We start from the raw sequence: 18,785 nt of genomic DNA on the forward strand, positions 1-18,785 counted from the left end.
CTAGGGACTAATATATAAATAATAATTATTATACAAGTCCCTACATATTTACTAATAAGCTCCTATTCTAGAAATGCCTACACAATTAGAGTATTCTAAGACTTTCCATGCAAATCCATGAAATTCTAGGGTCTTCCAAGGGACACCTCCCTATATCTCTAGAATCTTCTCATAATAGCTACTCTTCCACTTATATCATCATTCCACATGAAAAATATATGTGTCAAGTGGCACCTATGTGGCATGATGACATGGTGGGTCCTCACACTCTCCCCCACCTGATGGTGCGACGACCGCGGCGCACTGCTGCTGTGTAAACTCTCGACTCTTGTCTTTAAACTGCCACAAGTCTTTTTTGCGCCCCCATGCGGCCTCCTCCGATGATTTCCCCTTCCAATATATGAGGAACATGGCAGTGCCTTTTTGCCCTTGTTTCCGCCTGGCCTAGTAGTCAATGATAGCTTCAATCTTCCTATCGTGTGAGGCGGTGATAGTAATCTATGCATGACTTGACCCTTTCCCGGTTCATGCTCCAACTCAATCTTGTGATCTAGCTCACGCCTAAGAAGCAAGCTCTTAGGTAGCTCTTCGAAAATACCATCTTTGTTTTCTTCGAGCAAATTATCTATCCAAGGCGGCGGTGTCTCTTAGGTACCATCATCTTCCTCCAAACTTGTAATGGTTGCCATGAATGTTGGCTCCTCTTCCTTGAGCCCCTTGACAAGCTGCATAGCTGAAAGTTGTGCATGGCCCTGTCCATGTGACATAGTCACTGTAGGCACCATGCAAGCGCCTTCTCGCTCCATGACCAAGAGACGTTGGAGGTAGGGACCGATCATCGCGTGGCAATGTGTAAAGAATTCTTGCCCCAAAACAATGTCAAAAATATCCATAGTAGTGGCGGTAAAATTTGTCATACCTTTCCAATCGCCCAATTTGACACTAACGCCATTAGCCACACCACGAGCATTTTCTAGATTAGCATTCACAGTCTTGACGAAGGCGTTAATTGGAGTGAGATTCAACTCTAGTCTCTTCGCTGCGACCTCAGTTACAAAATTATGAGTCGCCCCAGTGTCTACCAGTGCACGAGCGGGCTTGTTATTGATGGTGAGATCCACGTACTGGTTTTTATTATCATTGGTTTGACTATCTTGCTTCGCGATAGCGCCACATAGTCTAATCGTCCCCAACCGTGCGATTCTCGTACTCTGTGGTTGCGTATGCTCGTGACTTGCACGTGCCATAGCGTTAATGCTCTTCAGGTCAGGGCAATTTTTGAAGCTGTGCGGCCCTCCGCATAAGTAGCATCCCTTCTTCTCGTTCTGCACCTTCTTTTCAGCATAGCCCTGACGACCACCTGACTTCTTGCTGTCGAACTTATTTACATTTTGAGTCTTGGAGTATTGTTGTTGCGACCCCTTGCTCTCGCTATGGTCTCCCCCATATTTGGCATCGCTACCCCTTGACTCATTGCCTTGGCCTTTGTCGTGCTTTTCATGCTTTAAGTCCATCAAAGACTCGGCCTCCACTATGGATTGGTCTATGTCTGCGACTTCACGACATTGCAAATCCTGCTTAGCCCAATTTTGCAACCCGTCTATAAAGTGAAACAACAAGGCATCTCTAGTGAGGTTGGAATTTGAAGCATAAGGGTGGTGAACTCCTTGACATAGTCGCGGATGCTCCCTGTCTGCTTCAACTCTCTAAGTTTGTGCCTTGCCTCATACAAGACATTATTTGGATAGAACTGTCGCTTGAACTCATTCTTGAACTGATCCCACGTGTTGATTGTGCATAGAACTCTATCAGTATCAGCGACCTTTCTTCTCCACCATAGCATGGCAGTCTCTGTTAGGTACAACACAACGGTATTGATCTTGGCCTCATCGTCCCTTACTTTGTCATGCTTGAAATAGTTCTCCAAGTGCCAAAGAAAGTTCTCCACCTCTTGTGCATCACGAACCTCTTTGGACACTGGTGGCTTAGGAGCCTCGATCTTAGCCTCCCTCATCACGAAAACATTGTTGACTACCTTGGTCACACCAACGTTGACCTGATCTTCGAGTGCCACTATCTTTGCCTTCATGGCATCGATAGTACTCAACGCCTCCATGAGTCTGCACTCTAAGGCAATGATGGTTTGCTTTACCTCAATCTCAGCCTGCATGTGCCTTTCCAAGTCATTTCGGATGCTTTCAATCTCTTCAAGAGTATGCTCCTCAAGAACGCTAAGAGTGCCCTCCACCTTGCCTAAACGTTGGCCAAATATGTCGATGATATCCATCCCCACATTAACTGTAACACCCCGTGCCTTTAACGAAAGTTTTGACCACGATCCTAAACTTAGAAAATCAGATAAAGAACGTGGGAATTGAATGTTTTCCGTTCAGTTGTGATATGGTGGTTTACACCCATGAACAGTGGTCGTATTCCACTTTATGGGCCGTAAACCAAGTCGTGAACTGAAACCAAGAATTTCTGAACATTCTGGAATTTGACAATTTTGAGGTCATAGGGTTAAATACGGACCGTATTTCACTTTACGGCCCGTATTTCAAACGGTGTTTGGAATTTGGGAAAACTTCCTTGATGAAAGTTGTATAGCGTTGAAATACCTTTCCAACGGTATCTTACGGGGGTCAAACGGACATCTGTACAAAACGTTATGGCCATTTTACGGAAGAGATGCAGTGCAGTCCATGGGGCAAAATACGGCCCGTAAAGTCAGTTTACGATCCGTAAACTGAAATACGGCCAGTATTTTGCTGGACGTAAATTTCAATGTTCCAGAACACTATATATTCGTCCATATCAGTTCAACTCATTATTTTTCAGTCCCTCAAACCCTAAAACGACTTCCTACTCTCTTTCAACATCAAGAACACCAAGGTAAGTCCATTCTAATTATTCCAACTCAATTCTAACATATATCCTTGTAATCTAAACAAGAAATCATCATTCCTAATCTAGGGCTTTCAAGAAAACCCATCTCAAGATTCAAGAATCAAGATTTAGGAAATCTTCTTCAAAATCCAAGTCTTTAATTCAAGTTTTGGAACAATTAAGGTATGTAGAACTTCCATCCACATGTGGGAATCTCTATGTTCTTCCCCATGCTTCGTTACCTTGATAATCATGAAATTCAAATCTTAGGGCATTAAACCCAACATATTGGTAGCTCGTATTTACGTATTTATGTACATGAAGTTTGTATCTATATTCGTTGTTGTATTCCTAATCTTCCATTACGGTTAATAGGAACCCTAGCTTAATCCATGAATCATGAATTCTTCCCCATGTGTTCTCATTATGTTCATATGAAACTTTATGATTTATTTTGCAAGTTACAAGCATGTTTTCAAGTCAATTACAAATATATGATTATGAACTATTGTATTACTCATAAATCAAGAACATGTTTACAAGCTATTTCATGAAACCATATTTACAAGCTAATTCATGAAAGTCATGGCTTCTTAGCCAACTATATTATGTTCATGTTTTTGGGAGTTGCACGCATTACCGAGAAGGCTCAGATAGCCTGAAACTATGTAGCCACCATATGACAAGGATCGCTCCGCCTAGTTAGGACGATACCTTAATTTTACACTGAATGGTTCCATCAGGTACTTTACTACCTTATACCCTGGCAAGGTATAGGGGCTCAACTGGTCCGGCGAGGTACCAGACTCCACGTATCCACGTGGTTTTATCATATGTCGGTTTATGAAATGCTCTCCCTACTTATCATGTTTTTACTGATGTTATATATATATATATATATATATATACATATGTACTCATGCTCATGTTCATCTCCAGGTTTTCAGTTTCAGTTCTTATCATGTTATTCCATGTCCCATGTTATTTCTTTCAGTTGCTTTACATACCAGTACATTCAATGTGCTGACGTCCCCTTTTATTGTCCGGGGGCCTGCATTTCACGATGCAGGTACTGATATACAGGACGACATATCTGCTCAGTAGGACAACATTCGTATCAGCTTATTGGTGGGCCCCATTTAGTTCGGGGTTTAGTCAACTTTTGCTTTATGATTAATTATGCATCTAAAGGTATGCTGGGGGCCTTGTCCCAGTAAGTATGTTTTCCAGTCGGATCATGATAGAGGTTTCATAGACTAGACAAGTCAGTTATGTCACGTTAGACATTTGGAGCTGTATAGCCATTTTGGCTTACTCATGTTTAAACAAGTATTTTATTAAGTATTATGACTTACCATGCTTTATAAAGGCTCATCATGCATTCACGTTATATTCTGCTTATGTTATGCCTCATGATAGTTCAGCAAGCCATGTGGTTCGCTCGGTCACATGTAGTCAGGCATCGAGTGTCGTGTTACGTCCAGGCCATGGTTCGGGGCGTGACAAAACTTGGTATCAGAGCCTAGGTTCAAGTGTCTTAGGGAGTCTATGAAACCGTGTCCAGTGGGGTCACTTTTATATGTGTGTGCGCGCCACACATATAAATAGTTGACCACCAAGACATTTAAGTTTGTCTCACTTCTTTCAACTCTAGATCGTGCAATAGAGTTGTGTTCTCAGAAATCACTCGAACTCATGTGTTTATTCTCAATCTACCAAATACGCCTCATCTTAGTTTATGAAGAAGATGTGAATTTAATCATTATCGGTGTGTTGCTTTCAGATAGAGTTATCAGGAGTTATTCTGACTCATGCGCATGACATTCTTTCAGAAAATGTCTACTAAGAGAAAGGCAACTTCAGGCCCGAGGGTTACCAATGATGGGACCCCAGAGACGAACTCTCAGACTTCGAGAGTTCTAATTTTTCAATTCTGCGACTGTAAGTCATCAGGACCTGCTTCAAGTACCACTAACGTCCCAGCTCAGACCAAAGTGAGGAAGAGGGTTTTTTCATAATCCTATTTGCTGCCGGTGTAAAAAGAGACATCAAGGGGTGTGCCGCTATGGCACCAATAGATGTTTTGGGTGTGGCCGGAAGGGACACTATCTGAAAGACTGCCCACCAGTGAAACAGGATAACAAAAGCTTTTCGCACCCTATTTGCAGTAGGTGTGGAAAAAGACATGCAGGAGTGTGTAGGATGGGTTCGGATGTGTGCTATAATTGTGGTGTCCGAGGCCACATGAAAAGAGAATGCCCTTCAGTCAAGTACAATGGTAAGACTAAGGGTGGTGGTGAAATTCGTTCCCCCAGACCAATCATAACCAATTCAACAACACCGTTCGCAGCCCGTAGTACTCGGGCACTAGCAGACCAAGACACTGATCGGGATGAAGTATTAGAATTAAGTGGGGATCAAGCACGTTATCATGATATGGTAGATCGCTAGGATTCTGATGTGCCGATCACATGTGTCATAGGTATGTCAATAATTTTCCCCCTCTTGTCACATATGAGATATTATGCCCTAGATCTATTATGTCTTATGTGGTTATTGTGCAGTGGATAGTTCAGATTTAAGACCCCACGAGGTAGCATGTTACGAAGGTAACCGCAACAAGCATAAATTGTCTACGGTAGTTTTGAGCAGGGGAATAGCATAAAAGGCAACAACTTGTAATACTAGAAAGTCTCGAATTTTCAAGGATATATATATTTTGCCATATGATATATGTACATGACTAGGAAGGGACTGATGCGATAAGAAAAACATGAGCAGACGATATTAATTTTTTTTTCGTATTAGTTTTAAATCATTTCAGCTTATTCAGATCAGACCTAGAGAGTATGACATGAGTAAGTTACTATAAGAAGCAGATATTATTATGAGATGAAAGATATGATAACTCCCTCTTAGGTTATGTGATTAAGTATTTATCTCTGATGTGTATAGTATGATATAATTTTAAAGCATATAGGGAGTTTGGGGTTAGTTGTTCCAATTCCTTGTATGAGACAGATGAAATTTCCCTAAGTGTGATCCATGTTTATAGTACAGAAAGATAGGATACAACCCCAGAATAGTCAGATAAGGAGGAAAAGTTAGAAATAACTTTATGCTTCACTTTAAGTAATCAGAGAAGAATGTGAGAATATGATGCTAGCAAGTGGTTAACAGAAGCATAGTAAGTAAGTTTGAATAGATACAGTGAATTAGAAATATTAAGCAGAGTTAGTAGAAGTACGATTTGAGTTACTTAGTCAAGTTAACACTCTTAAGTGGGTGACAGTTCGGATACATCCGAATGTGTGTTAGAAACCAAGGGCTTAAGTTAAGTTTAAAGTAGAGTGACTAGTGGAAGAAGAAATTAGCTAAGCCGTAAGAGAGCAAGCTACAGAAGAATAACATTTAAGAGTCGTCAAAAGGAGTTGTCCTAAGATTTACAATGTGAGCAGAGTTAAGTCATTAAGATGGAGTATGCCAGTTATGAATACAGTAGCAATCCGTTCATGTAAGTAAATTTAGTTTCTCTCCATGAGAAATTGCTCAGATGTGAGTAAAAAAAAAAAAAAAGAGAGAGAGATCAAGTATAGGGAGTACAGCTCATGATTTAGGCAGACAAGAGAACTATGGTGAAATAAGTTCACCGCTTATCCAAGCTAGGAATTCGACTCTCAGGCTCCGTATGTGGAATTGTTGCCCAAAACATGGTTTATCCCTACAGTTTGGTGATTCCTACTTGCTGCAGATGAAAGAAGGGATTCATGAACAGGAAGCCTTAGATTTTGAACAAGGGGGAGATAATGGTACCTCGAGATACCGAGGCAGATTTTGCGTTCCAGATGTAGATGAAATTAGAGAGTTAATTATGTCAGGAGCTCACCATTCTAGGTCTACCTCGTTCAGCTATGAGACATGATTTAAATTGGGTGATTGAGGACGGACTTACGAAGTCAGCGCACTTCTTGCCAGTTAAGACCATAGATTGAACAGAAGATTATGCCAAGTCATATATTAATGAAATTGCCATATTGTATGGGACCCTAGTGTCCATTATTTCAGATTATGGTACTCAGTTCACAGCGAACTTCTAAAAATCCTTTCAGAAAGGATTAGGTTCAGAGGTGAACCTTAGCACAGCTTTTCATCCTCAAATAAATGGTGAGACAAATACGCTATTCAGATCTCATGTTATAATATTCCTGTTAGTTCAATACTCAGATATTTATGTCAGCTTAGTAATCAGATATCAGTCCAGTACTCACGTATTCATGCCAGTTCAGTATTCAGTCCGCTCAGTATTCAACTAATCCAGTATTCAGTTAGCTCAGCATTTAGTCAGCCCAGTCTTCAGTCAGTTCAATAGACATTAAGTTTAGTATCTCAGTAGTTTAGTATTCTTGTATTCATTTAGTTCAGTAACCATGTATCCTTGATTTCAATGGTAATTGGGATGATCACCTGTCTCTCATTGAGGTATCGTATAATAACAATTATCAAGCTAGTATTGGGATGGCGCTCCATTTGAAGCTCTGTATGGGCGAAGGTGTAGATCACCAATTGGTTGGTTAGAAATTGGTGAAGCAGAGTTGCTAGGACCAGATTTGGTTATCAAGCTATGGAGAAAGTCAAGTTGATACAGAAGCGGTTGAAAATGACGTAGAATTTCCAGAAATTTACACAAATGTGAGACAAAAGAGATTTATGATGAAGCACCAAGATTTTGAGGTAGGTAAGCTTTCTTTTCATGCTTTTGGTCGTGTGTGGCCAATTTATAGTGCTATTGTGATGTAGCCCTGTGAGGCAATGATATTATGGGCTGTTGTGACAGGTTGGTAGTGCCATATTACAGGGGAAACTCTGGCGAAATTTTTGTAGAATCCTGAATGTTATTATTTGAGGACGAATGTTCCAACAGAGAGGGAGAATGTTACACCTTGGAAATTTTCCCGTTAGTGTACCGCGAATAGACCCACGAAGGGTATGACGTATAAGACATGTTGACGAGTAAGAAGTAATGACTCTAAATGAGATTTCAAAGACATTTGAGGTAGGAGACGAAGGTTGTTAAGGAAAGCAAGGTATATGTTGTGTGTCGGGCAAGAATTACGAGTATCGAATTAATGATGGCTTAATGACATTTTAGAGAAGAGTTATAATGTCCCTTATGTATTCATGCTTTACGTTTCACGTTTCACGTTCAAGTTCATGTATTCACTATTCATGTCTCAGGTTTAGGCACTGACGTTTTCATGAAACTATGTCATGTTAGTTTCCGTGCCCCATGTCATGTTATGTCTCATGTTTCACGCTCATGTCATGTATCCAGCGCTCATGTTTCATGTCTCATGCTTCAGTATCCATGTTTCCATGTAATCACACATTCAGTTCTCATGATCCATGATCATGCTCCCACGTAACCATGTCAAGCTCTTTTGTTTTATGTCATCTTTCATTCATGTTCATGTATTCAAGCCATGTCCAGCCATATCCTTAACCATGACCCATCATTCGAGGACGAATGATCCCAAGGGGGAGATATTGTAACACCCCGCGCCTTTAACGAAAGTTTTGACCACGATCCTAAACTTAGAAAATCAGATAAAGAATGTAGGAATTGAATGTTTTCCGTTCAGTTGTGATATGGTGGTTTACGCCCATGAACAGTGGTCGTATTTCACTTTACGGGCCGTAAACCAAGTCGTGAACTGAAACCAAGAATTTCTGAACATTCTGGAATTTGACAATTTTGAGGTCATAGGGTTAAATACGGACCGTATTTCACTTTACGGCCCGTATTTCAAACGGTGTTTGGAATTTGGGAAAACTTCCTTGATGAAAGTTGTAGAGCGTTGAAATACCTTTCCAACGGTATCTTACGGGGGTCAAACGGACATCTGTACAAAACGTTATGGCCCATTTACGGAAGAGATGCAGTGCAGTCCATGGGGCAAAATACGGCCCGTAAAGTCAGTTTACGATCCGTAAACTGAAATACCGCCAGTATTTTGCTGGACGTAAATTGCAATGTTCCAGAACACTATATATTCGTCCATATCAGTTCAACTCATTATTTTTCAGTCCCTCAAACCCTAAAACGACTTTCTACTCTCTTCCAACATCAAGAACACCAAGGTAAGTCCATTCTAATTATTCCAACTCAATTCTAACATATATCCTTGTAATCTAAACAAGAAATCATCATTCCTAATCTAGGGCTTTCAAGAAAACCCATCTCAAGATTCAAGAATCAAGATTTAGGAAATCTTCTTCAAAATCCAAGTCTTTAATTCAAGTTTTGGAACAATTAAGGTATGTAGAACTTCCATCCACATGTGGGAATCTCTATGTTCTTCCCCATGCTTCGTTACCTTGATAATCATGAAATTCAAATCTTAGGGAATTAAACCCAACATATTGGTAGCCCATATTTACGTATTTATGTACATGAAGTTTGTATCTATATTCGTTGTTGTATTCCTAATCTTCCATTACGGTTAATAGGAACCCTAGCTTAATCCATGAATCATGAATTCTTCCTCATGTGTTCTCATTATGTTCATATGAAACTTTATGATTTTATTTTGCAAGTTACAAGCATGTTTTCAAGTCAATTACAAATATATGATTATGAACTATTGTATTACTCATAAATCAAGAACATGTTTACAAGCTATTTCATGAAACCATATTTACAAGCTAATTCACGAAAGTCATAGCTTCTTAGCCAACTATATTATGTTCATGTTTTTGGGAGTTGCACGCATTACCGAGAAGACTCAGATAGCCTGAAACTATGTAGCCACCATAGGACAAGGATCGCTCCGCCTAGTTAGGACGATACCTTAATTTTACACTGAATGGTTCCATCAGGTACTTTACTACCTTATACCCTGGCAAGGTATAGGGGCTCAACTGGTCCGGCGAGGTACCAGACTCCACGTATCCATATTGTTTTATCATATGTCGGTTTATGAAATGTTCTCCCTACTTATCATGTTTTTACTGATGTTATATATATATATATATATATATATATACATATGTACTCATGCTCATGTTCATCTCCAGGTTTTCAGTTTCAGTTCTTATCATGTTATTCCATGTCCCATGTTATTTCTTTCAGTTGCTTTACATACCAGTACATTCAATGTGCTGACGTCCCCTTTTTTTGCCCGGGGTCCTGCATTTCACGATGCAGGTACTGATATACAGGACGACATATCTGCTCAGTAGGACAACATTCGTATCAGCTTATTAGTGAGCCCCATCTCATTCGGGGTTTAGTCAACTTTTGCTTTATGATTAATTATGAATCTAAAGGTATGGTGGGGGCCTTGTCCCAGTAAGTATGTTTTCCAGTCGGATCATGATAAAGGTTTCATAGACTAGACAAGTCAGTTATGTCACGTCAGACATTTGGAGCCGTATAGCCATTTTGGCTCACTCATGTTTAAACAAGTATTTTATTAAGTATTATGACTTACCATGTTTTATAAAGGCTCATCATGCATTCATGTTATATTCCGCTTATGTTATTGTTGACACCCAATTTTGTCCCGCCTCTCTTCCAAAATACCTATTTATGCTCCTAACATTTTGTGGAAAATTAAAAAATATATATATATTATATTTTACTATGATTATTAGCCTTTTATCAAAGCCGGGGTTTCATTATTATATTACAGTTACTAATTATTATTATTATTATTATTATTATTATTATTATTATTATTATTATTATTATTATTATTATTATTATTATTATTATTATAGTTCACAATTTTTATCATTTCAGTATTTTACCAGCTTACGCACACGCATCGCATTTATCTTTGCGTAATTACAACGCCATTTTTTATCTGAGCATTAATGATTGCATATTTCATGTCGAACAATATTTTAACACAAGTTATTTAAATAAGTCTCTTATTCAAATTTAGAAGCCAAACTATTTCTTGCACTCGATCCGTATTTTGACTTACCGGACCCCAAATCAAAGTCCGATTAACTCCTAACATTTTTTGGACTAGATCATATTTTTTATCTCAAATTTTAGACCAGTCCATGTTTTAATTCACTAGTCCATCTTTTAATACCCAGTCTAAAAATTGACCCGGTCCACAAATGGACCGGGTCCGATCCATTTTTTTATTCGAATAAGGGAAACCGTTTTAGGGTTTCCCCTTTATTTTCCTGATTCCACCGCCGCCTCCCTCCATTTTTCTCTCCCTCACTCTCTCTTTTCGCTCCCTCTCCTTTACCGTCGCACCTCATCTCCGCCTTCTCCCTCCTCTCTTCAGCCCCATCGCCACCCCACTGCTTTATCTCCTCCCCTATTCCCCCATATCTTCTTGTCCCCTCTGTTTCTCCTGTTTCTCTGACACCTCCACTACCTTCACCCATCCCTCATCGCTCCCCTCACGTTACTCCGTCTGACACCCTCCACGCCACTGCCACCCATTTCGTCCTGTCCCCCACTCGTCTATTCCCCCCCCCACGCTCGTCTGTCCCCGCTGCTCTCTCTCTTTTCACAAAGAAAAGCTAGATCTCCCCTATAAATGTAGATTTCTATGACCCTTAAAAGGGGATGGTGGGTACAGGAAAAATGGGGGAGAATCTGATTTTTTTCTGATTGATGAAACCCCCCACGAATTGAAACTATAAAATCGAGAAAATCCCTTGGAAAGAAAAGGAGATCTTGCCAGATCGAAAAGAAAATCTCAAAGGAACGAAATTTTTTTTGGATTCGAAAATCCCCTGAAAATTATAAGTTCTTCAGTGGCTAAAACCCCCCCTTAAAAGAAAAAGGGTATTTTCCTAGCCGTCTCAATTTTTCCCAAAAAAATATCAATTCGCAGTCCATCGTGATAGTTCAAAGTATCGAGTCAAAAGACACGCTAAAACATGTTTTTTTTATCTGCTCTGTTGTTGTTGTCGTGAATCCTGGCTTTGGAAGCTCGGACTTGATAGTCGAGGGTAGATATGAAGCCCCGCACTCCACTTCGCTGCATCCGAACAAGGTCTGTAATTACTCCTTCTATATTTCTAGCATTTTTCTAGTCCTGTATAATTGATTATATGATAGTTCAGTGCAGTTTATTAGCATTTTTTTTTTTGTTGTCAGTTAAGTGCTTATTTTAGTCATTCGTGGATTATATGTTAGTTTTAGTTGGCTATGCTTATCCGCGGATCATTTCTCAGCTGTAGCTTGACAAGTATTCATTAAGTATAATGTTGTCAATTAATTTCTTTTGTTCAGTTTAATCAAGCAGGATGTTAATGCAGCCATAGTGTTGATAGTAGATGCATGATGAGTTATTAGTATGGTTAAATCATGTCTCTTCGCTTGCCTGTAAATCATGTTGGAAGAGTGTTAAATCCCATCATATACCGTGTGCTAGCTTAAGTATACTCTTAATTAAGGTCTAAAATGCCCAGAGGTTAGTTAACACAGACATTGTCTACTGCTATGAGATTAGTCATGTGTTTAGTATAGGTTGAAAGCTTCCTAATCATGTATGTATGCCTAACTTATGATTTGCCTGCTGGAGTTTAAATCACTTAAATCCTGTTAGCAATATGTAACATGAAGTCTGAAGAGGGTCAAATGTGCTGTCAAGATCCATCTTGCTTTAGATAACCCATTGACAATTTGCTTAGGTCTTCATATGCCAGCTCCCTGTGAATTAAAAAAAATCTAAATCCACGCCATTACTTTGTATGTTTAAGTCCTGGTTATAGTCAGTAAATTCATGGTTTTTGTCCAAATGGTATGATTTAAGTTCTCAAGTCTCTATCTAGTTGTTGCAGTCAAATATTGCCTAAAAGTTGTTTCTAAGTCTAAGTCATGTATGGTTGAGCTTCTCTATGTTTGAACTAAACCTATTTGAACCTTTGCATGCCTTTTAAGCCTTAAATGTAGTCCCGTTTTATGGCTAGAGTTCACAGATCTAAAATTTTAAAAGTAATATTGAGGTTCAGAGATTGGTGTATAAATGATGTGTTCTCAAACACTTATTCTTGCCATTGCATGATTGTCAATATGAGTGGTTTTGCTGTAAAACGATGTCGAACTTATTTGAATCCTTCTACCTAATAAATTATCCACTTAGAAAATAATGACCAGTCTATAATGCTCCAACTACGGCTCAAAATCTTTAGATATGCCTGCTTAATCTTATCGAGTATGTACTTTAGACAGTCCGTAAGCTCATATTGAGGTATTATGATTTGAGTGTTGACATTGTTTAGCTTTTACCTATTTGGAGTCAATATGAACTTAGACCTGATTTATTTTAACCTGCAGAAGCGTGATGATATTTATTAGATATGACTTAGATCAGTGATAAGTACATAATATCAACAGTTAGTCAATCCCAGTGATCTCTTAAACATGATAAGTAACTCAGCTTTGTTCAGTTTAATTTTAAGGAAATCTTATTCTGATTTTAAGCCGAGGTTCAGTTTTGATGTTTCTCCTTCTGATAACACCTTTTATTGTGACGATTCAATGTGTTGAGAAATTCGAATATGATCCAGATTAACTGACTTCTTATCTTCTAAATTCTCCGTACTAATTCTGCTGCTACTGTTTGCATATGGGTGTAACTAGGAAATGATGTTTGCCCATTATTTAGATGTATCTCATTTATGAATTTAATTCAACATAAACCTGGACAATAACTCCCCCTTTATGGGCTTCGCTGCCCTCTATGACCAAACCTTAATGTAGTAAAACTACATACAATAAGTTGTTGCTTCAAGAGTCTTACTTACGATACGTCTTCTACATGCTCTACTATATATTTTAATCCTAAGTTAGCTGCAGTCTCTTGCTAGTTTAATCTACATAAGGTGCACAGATATATGCAAATGTTTATGTATTCCAGTGTATACTACCCTGTATATCGAATATTATTCCCTTGTATATCTTCATTTTACTAATCTTTTCTTTTGTTTTACGCATGACCACCGTATACGAGTCCGAAAGACTCGTCTCCTTCTGCATTCGGTGTTGGGACAAAAGCCCAACATAATACTCTCGAGTCATCCCCAAATCAGCAGCCAGCCCGCAGGCATACAAAAAAAAAAAGAATTCTGGGCCAAGCCCAATGGCGAACGGATTGCAGTTGTTTGTAAAAAATGGGTTGAGCCCATTTAACTCTCTCCCCTATTCTATTCTCTTACATTTAACTTGTATGTCTAATGTTTTATCTTGCTAATTTAGATGAATCTTAGGAGACATTAGTGGGTTTAGTAATGGTTAAATGATCTAAGATAATTAGCGATCAACTCACTTTCCGAATAATTGATTCTCAAAAATAAAATAGCATGATTGCGCATTTTGAATTAAAAGAATTGTGTTTTTATCCTTCTATTCTAGAAATTCCAAGAAATCACTAATAGGCAAATATAAGTATATTCTATAGATAACTCTTCAAGTTTAAATCAATCATCTTTTAACTAAACATAATTTATAAAATAATAAAAGGAGTAAGAAAATTCACTTCCTTTTGAATTATATCTACAAGCTTAGGTTTTCCACATTCATATAAAATTCAAAATTGCTAAATCTTTTTCTCAAAAGCCATTATTTACGGGCAGAATTGTTATATTCCCTACAAGTATAATCTTAAATAAGCATTTACTATATTTCATATAAAATCTTCGCAACATTTTAAGCTTTATTTAAATAGCATCTAAAGTCTTCCTTTATGCAAACTATCTTTTTATAAGTTTATTTCTAAATAGCATTTGATCTAAAGCCTTAATACCCTTTATTAGTTTTATTCTAAAATGGCATTTAAAGTTTTCTTTATGCAAATTATTATCTCTTTTCTGTAAATATTACTTTAATTAACATGATTTTATTATTAAAACTTTAGCAATATTTTAAGGTCATTTTCTAAAAACAAATTAACCCTACTTTTAATTTAATTAATTAACCTAAGTTGGTCGGATAACCGTAAGTTAACGGATTCTAAAGGATGCCTAACCCCTTCCTTTAGGATAATATAGAGCCCTTACTTAGAATCACACTGGTGAAGTAGACTATTAATTGAGGTTTAGTTTTAACTTTGCCTTGGTTAAACGCTAGGATGTCCTAATTCACCGATAATTAATTAGGTGGCGACTCCTTAAAACAAAATAAATAGGAATCACCAATATGTCATACTTCTAATTTAACCCAGTTAAAATGGGGTGTGACAGTTATGCCTCATGATAGTTCAGCAAGCCATGTGGTTCGCTCGGTCACATGCAGTCAGGCATCGAGTGTCGTGTTACGTCCAGGCCATGGTTCGGGGCGTGACATTAACCTTCATAACCCACTCTTTACCGAGCGAGATTTCCTAGGACAGAACCTCCATGTCATCCTCGCTCTCCTCAGTGGTAGATGGTTCTTGGGATGTAAGCCATTCATTTGGCGCAACCTCTGGCAGCACCTCCTAGCTCTTGTTGGTGTCATTGCTCTTTTTGTTATGTCCCTTCTTGCCAACAGCATCCTGGATGACGTTGGCTTGGGTTTTAGCAGCATTGATTTCTCCGTCGTTTGTCATTCCCTCAGTCGTAACCTTCGCTCTGATACCACAGTTGTCACGTCCTTAGTCTTCAACTAAGCGCATGTGCGGCACTTGATGACTCGATCACGTTCTTGCACAACTTGCTCACGATCTGGCTATGCCAAGTCAGCCTAGATTTGTTACACCTCGGAAAAATTTTCGTTCGTGCACGGTGAATTGACTGACGAAGGGAAAGTATGAGTATCGAATTAATGATGCCTCAACAACATTTTGAAGAAGAATCATAAAGTCCCTTATATTAGTAATGAAGTGTTAAGTAAGTTTCAAGAAGGACCTATAGGCCAAATATGAGCGTAAGTCACCCAAATGGGCGATTCAAGAAAATGTTTTCGAATGATCTGATTTGGAGGGGCCAAAACGCCATTATAAGTTTAGAATTTGGACAAACGCCAAGAATGAATGTGTATATAGTTGAAAGAGCTTTACAACCATGGATCGTGGACCCTCACAGCATATCGGGATAAAAAGTTATGGCCATTCTACGACAGACTATTTCGGGGCAAAAAAAAATATCACCTGCTGGCACACTCCGCGACACCACCTGTGGCTCGCGGACATGTCCGACGACCACGCCGTTTCATCGCAAAGTGTGCCAGTGAGGGTCGGTCATCTGGCAAGCTTCGCGACACCACCTGCGACTCGCGGAGCATGCTCGCGACTCGCGAAGCGTGTCTCATGTTGTGTCGGTCCAGAATTTTCCGGACCACTTTAAATATACCCATCTCGACTAAAATCACATTTTTTCATCATTTTGGCCAAGGAAACCTCTAGAACCCTCTCTAACATTCATCCACAATAAAAATCCAAGGGAAATCCATGATCAATGACACCAAATGTATGAACCCAAGTGTATGAAACCTAACCCAAGTGCATCTAATTCAAGAAAAACCCAAAAGAGAGGAGATAGGGTTTTGGTGCTAGAAGGGGGAACTCCACTCAAGGCTTGTTAAACCATCATCCAAGGTACGTTTCATGACCATTACATGTTGTTTAAGATATTGGAAGGTTAAGGTACTCGACTTGTAGAGAAGCATAGCTAATTGGTCATTCAAGAGTGAATAGTGTCAAGTTTGAATTGTAGTTGAATTGAATCATGAATGTTAGGGTGTTGTGAGTATGAATACGTTACAAATGACTTGTAGACCATGAGATAAGTGTAATACGTGGGAAAATACGATCGCGAACCTATAACCATAAACGCTAGATCGATTAAACGCGAAAGGTATGTGGGGCTTAACTCTTCTTTCAAAGGCATGAATCTTACGAGTTTTCCATGATCCTTAAATAAGATGAAACTCATGAGTTCTCCTATCTATTGAATTACCTATGAGCATGCTAATGATGCTAATATCGTTAACATCATTCTCATGCTCATAGGTAATTCAATATTACGTCCATAATGCTAATGATGCTAATATCGTTAACACTCGTCTTATGTCCTACTTCCCTTCAAGGCGAGGCATGATACTTGTGAATATCCATAATATATTCGGGGGTCACGACCTTACGTCACCCCAACATAGTGTGGTTGTCTTAGAGTCCATTGTATGCTCTTAATGCTAAAATATGCTACGATGAAAATATAATGAATAATGCTAATATGAACATGATTATGAGATAAATGGAATACTATGAGATGGTACATGATGAGATACGATTTCCACCGCGCCTATATGGCCGGACATGTCACCGCTAACGCGGACTGCTATGATTTCCACCGAGCCTATATGGCCGGGCATGTCACCGCAGATGCTGGCTGCTATATTTACACTGAGCCTAGAGGGTCGGGTATGTTCACCGCTAGTGGGCAGCATGTGAGGGTTACCCGGACACGGGTGATGATACAGATTATGATGTAATGATGTATGGGATGAGATAATGTGTATATTATGATTGTATAAAATGTGATATAAGTAAGTAATACAATTGCCTATGACACTTGTGCAGGTTATGTCCTTGTCTCATGACGCATGATCCTTCCATTATGTTTGCTTGTTTCATTCCCACCTTACATACTCAATACAATATTCGTACTAACATCCTTTTTCTTTGGACGTTGTGTTCATGCCCACAGGTAGACAGAGAGGAGATCTCGCTCCGGGTTCTTAGAGACTGCTAGTTGATTGAAATCCCTCCATTGTCCCGGAGGTTCCTATGATGATCCTTTTGTGTACAATTGTAGATGTCATCTTATAGAGGCTCGTAGATACTCGATGTGGGTTGTATGGTTTAATGGCAGGGTCTTTATGCATATGTATATATGAATTGTTTTGCTAGCCTAAGAGCTCATGTGTATAAAAGTATTTTGTTCTAAATGAAATGGTTTCTTTCTATAAATTGAGCATGAATTGGGAAATTGATTGTTGATAAGTCTAGGAAGTAATAATACGAACGGTGCTCGGCGGTTAGCCCCGGGTACCCGTCACGGCCCCTCGTTGGGTCGTGACAAGATTACTACACTCAAAATCGCTAAGGGAATAGTAATTGAGAAAGACAAGAGAAACTTGCTAGAAGAAAGTTTTTTATTAGAGAGAACTTGAATTGTTTTGCTTGATGGTTTTTACAAATGAATGACCCTTCTATTTATACTACTCACCTATGGACTAATATGTAAATAATAATTATTATACAAGTCCTTACATATTTACTAATAAGCTCCTATTCTAGAAATGTCTACATAATTAGAGTATTCCAAGACTTTCCATGCAAATTTATGAAATTCTAGGGTACCTCCCTATATCTCTAGAATCTTCTCATAATATTTACTTTTCCTCTTATATCATCATTCCACGTGGCAAATATATGTGTCAAGTGGCACCTATGTAACGTGATGACACGGTGGTCCTCACATTATGCCTGATAATACTCTTCATGCACATTTGGGTCAGAGACGTGATAAACTTTTTTTATTCTTCCTTTGCACATTTATATTTGACCTTTTTGATCACTTTTATTACTCCCCCGTGCTAAAATATATTCACTATGTCCCAATGTGGCATCGATGAAAATTTGCGATTTAAATTTCTAAACTCTAATAGTGAATTCAGACGTAAAAATTTTAAGTGTTTTACAATAAAAAAAATTATATTTAGAAACAATATAAAAAATATTATAAATTACAATATTTAACAATTTAAAATATTAAAAAAATATATAAATAAGTTTCGGTAAAAAAAATTTAGTTGAGACTCAAAATTTTATCGGTATGACACATAAATTAAGACTAGGGAATAAGAACTAAAATCAGCCGAGCATGTGTTTCACGTTAGTACTACGTACCTACCATTACCCATTGTGTATAAATTAAGGTTG

The 18,785-nt window shown here is 38.5% G+C and overlaps 1 long non-coding RNA gene across 1 annotated transcript; it reads left to right on the plus strand.

The window, feature by feature from the left end:
• Positions 1-11,082: 11,082 nt before the first annotated feature.
• Positions 11,083-14,250, plus strand: LOC132635516 (uncharacterized). The gene is made up of 2 exons (XR_009580583.1): positions 11,083-11,912; positions 13,919-14,250. It is a non-coding gene; the product is annotated as an uncharacterized LOC132635516 (long non-coding RNA).
• Positions 14,251-18,785: the final 4,535 nt, after the last annotated feature.

The sequence above is a fragment of the Lycium barbarum genome, chromosome 4, assembly GCF_019175385.1.
Source record: "Lycium barbarum isolate Lr01 chromosome 4, ASM1917538v2, whole genome shotgun sequence".
In the NCBI taxonomy this organism is placed as follows: Eukaryota; Viridiplantae; Streptophyta; class Magnoliopsida; order Solanales; family Solanaceae; genus Lycium; species Lycium barbarum.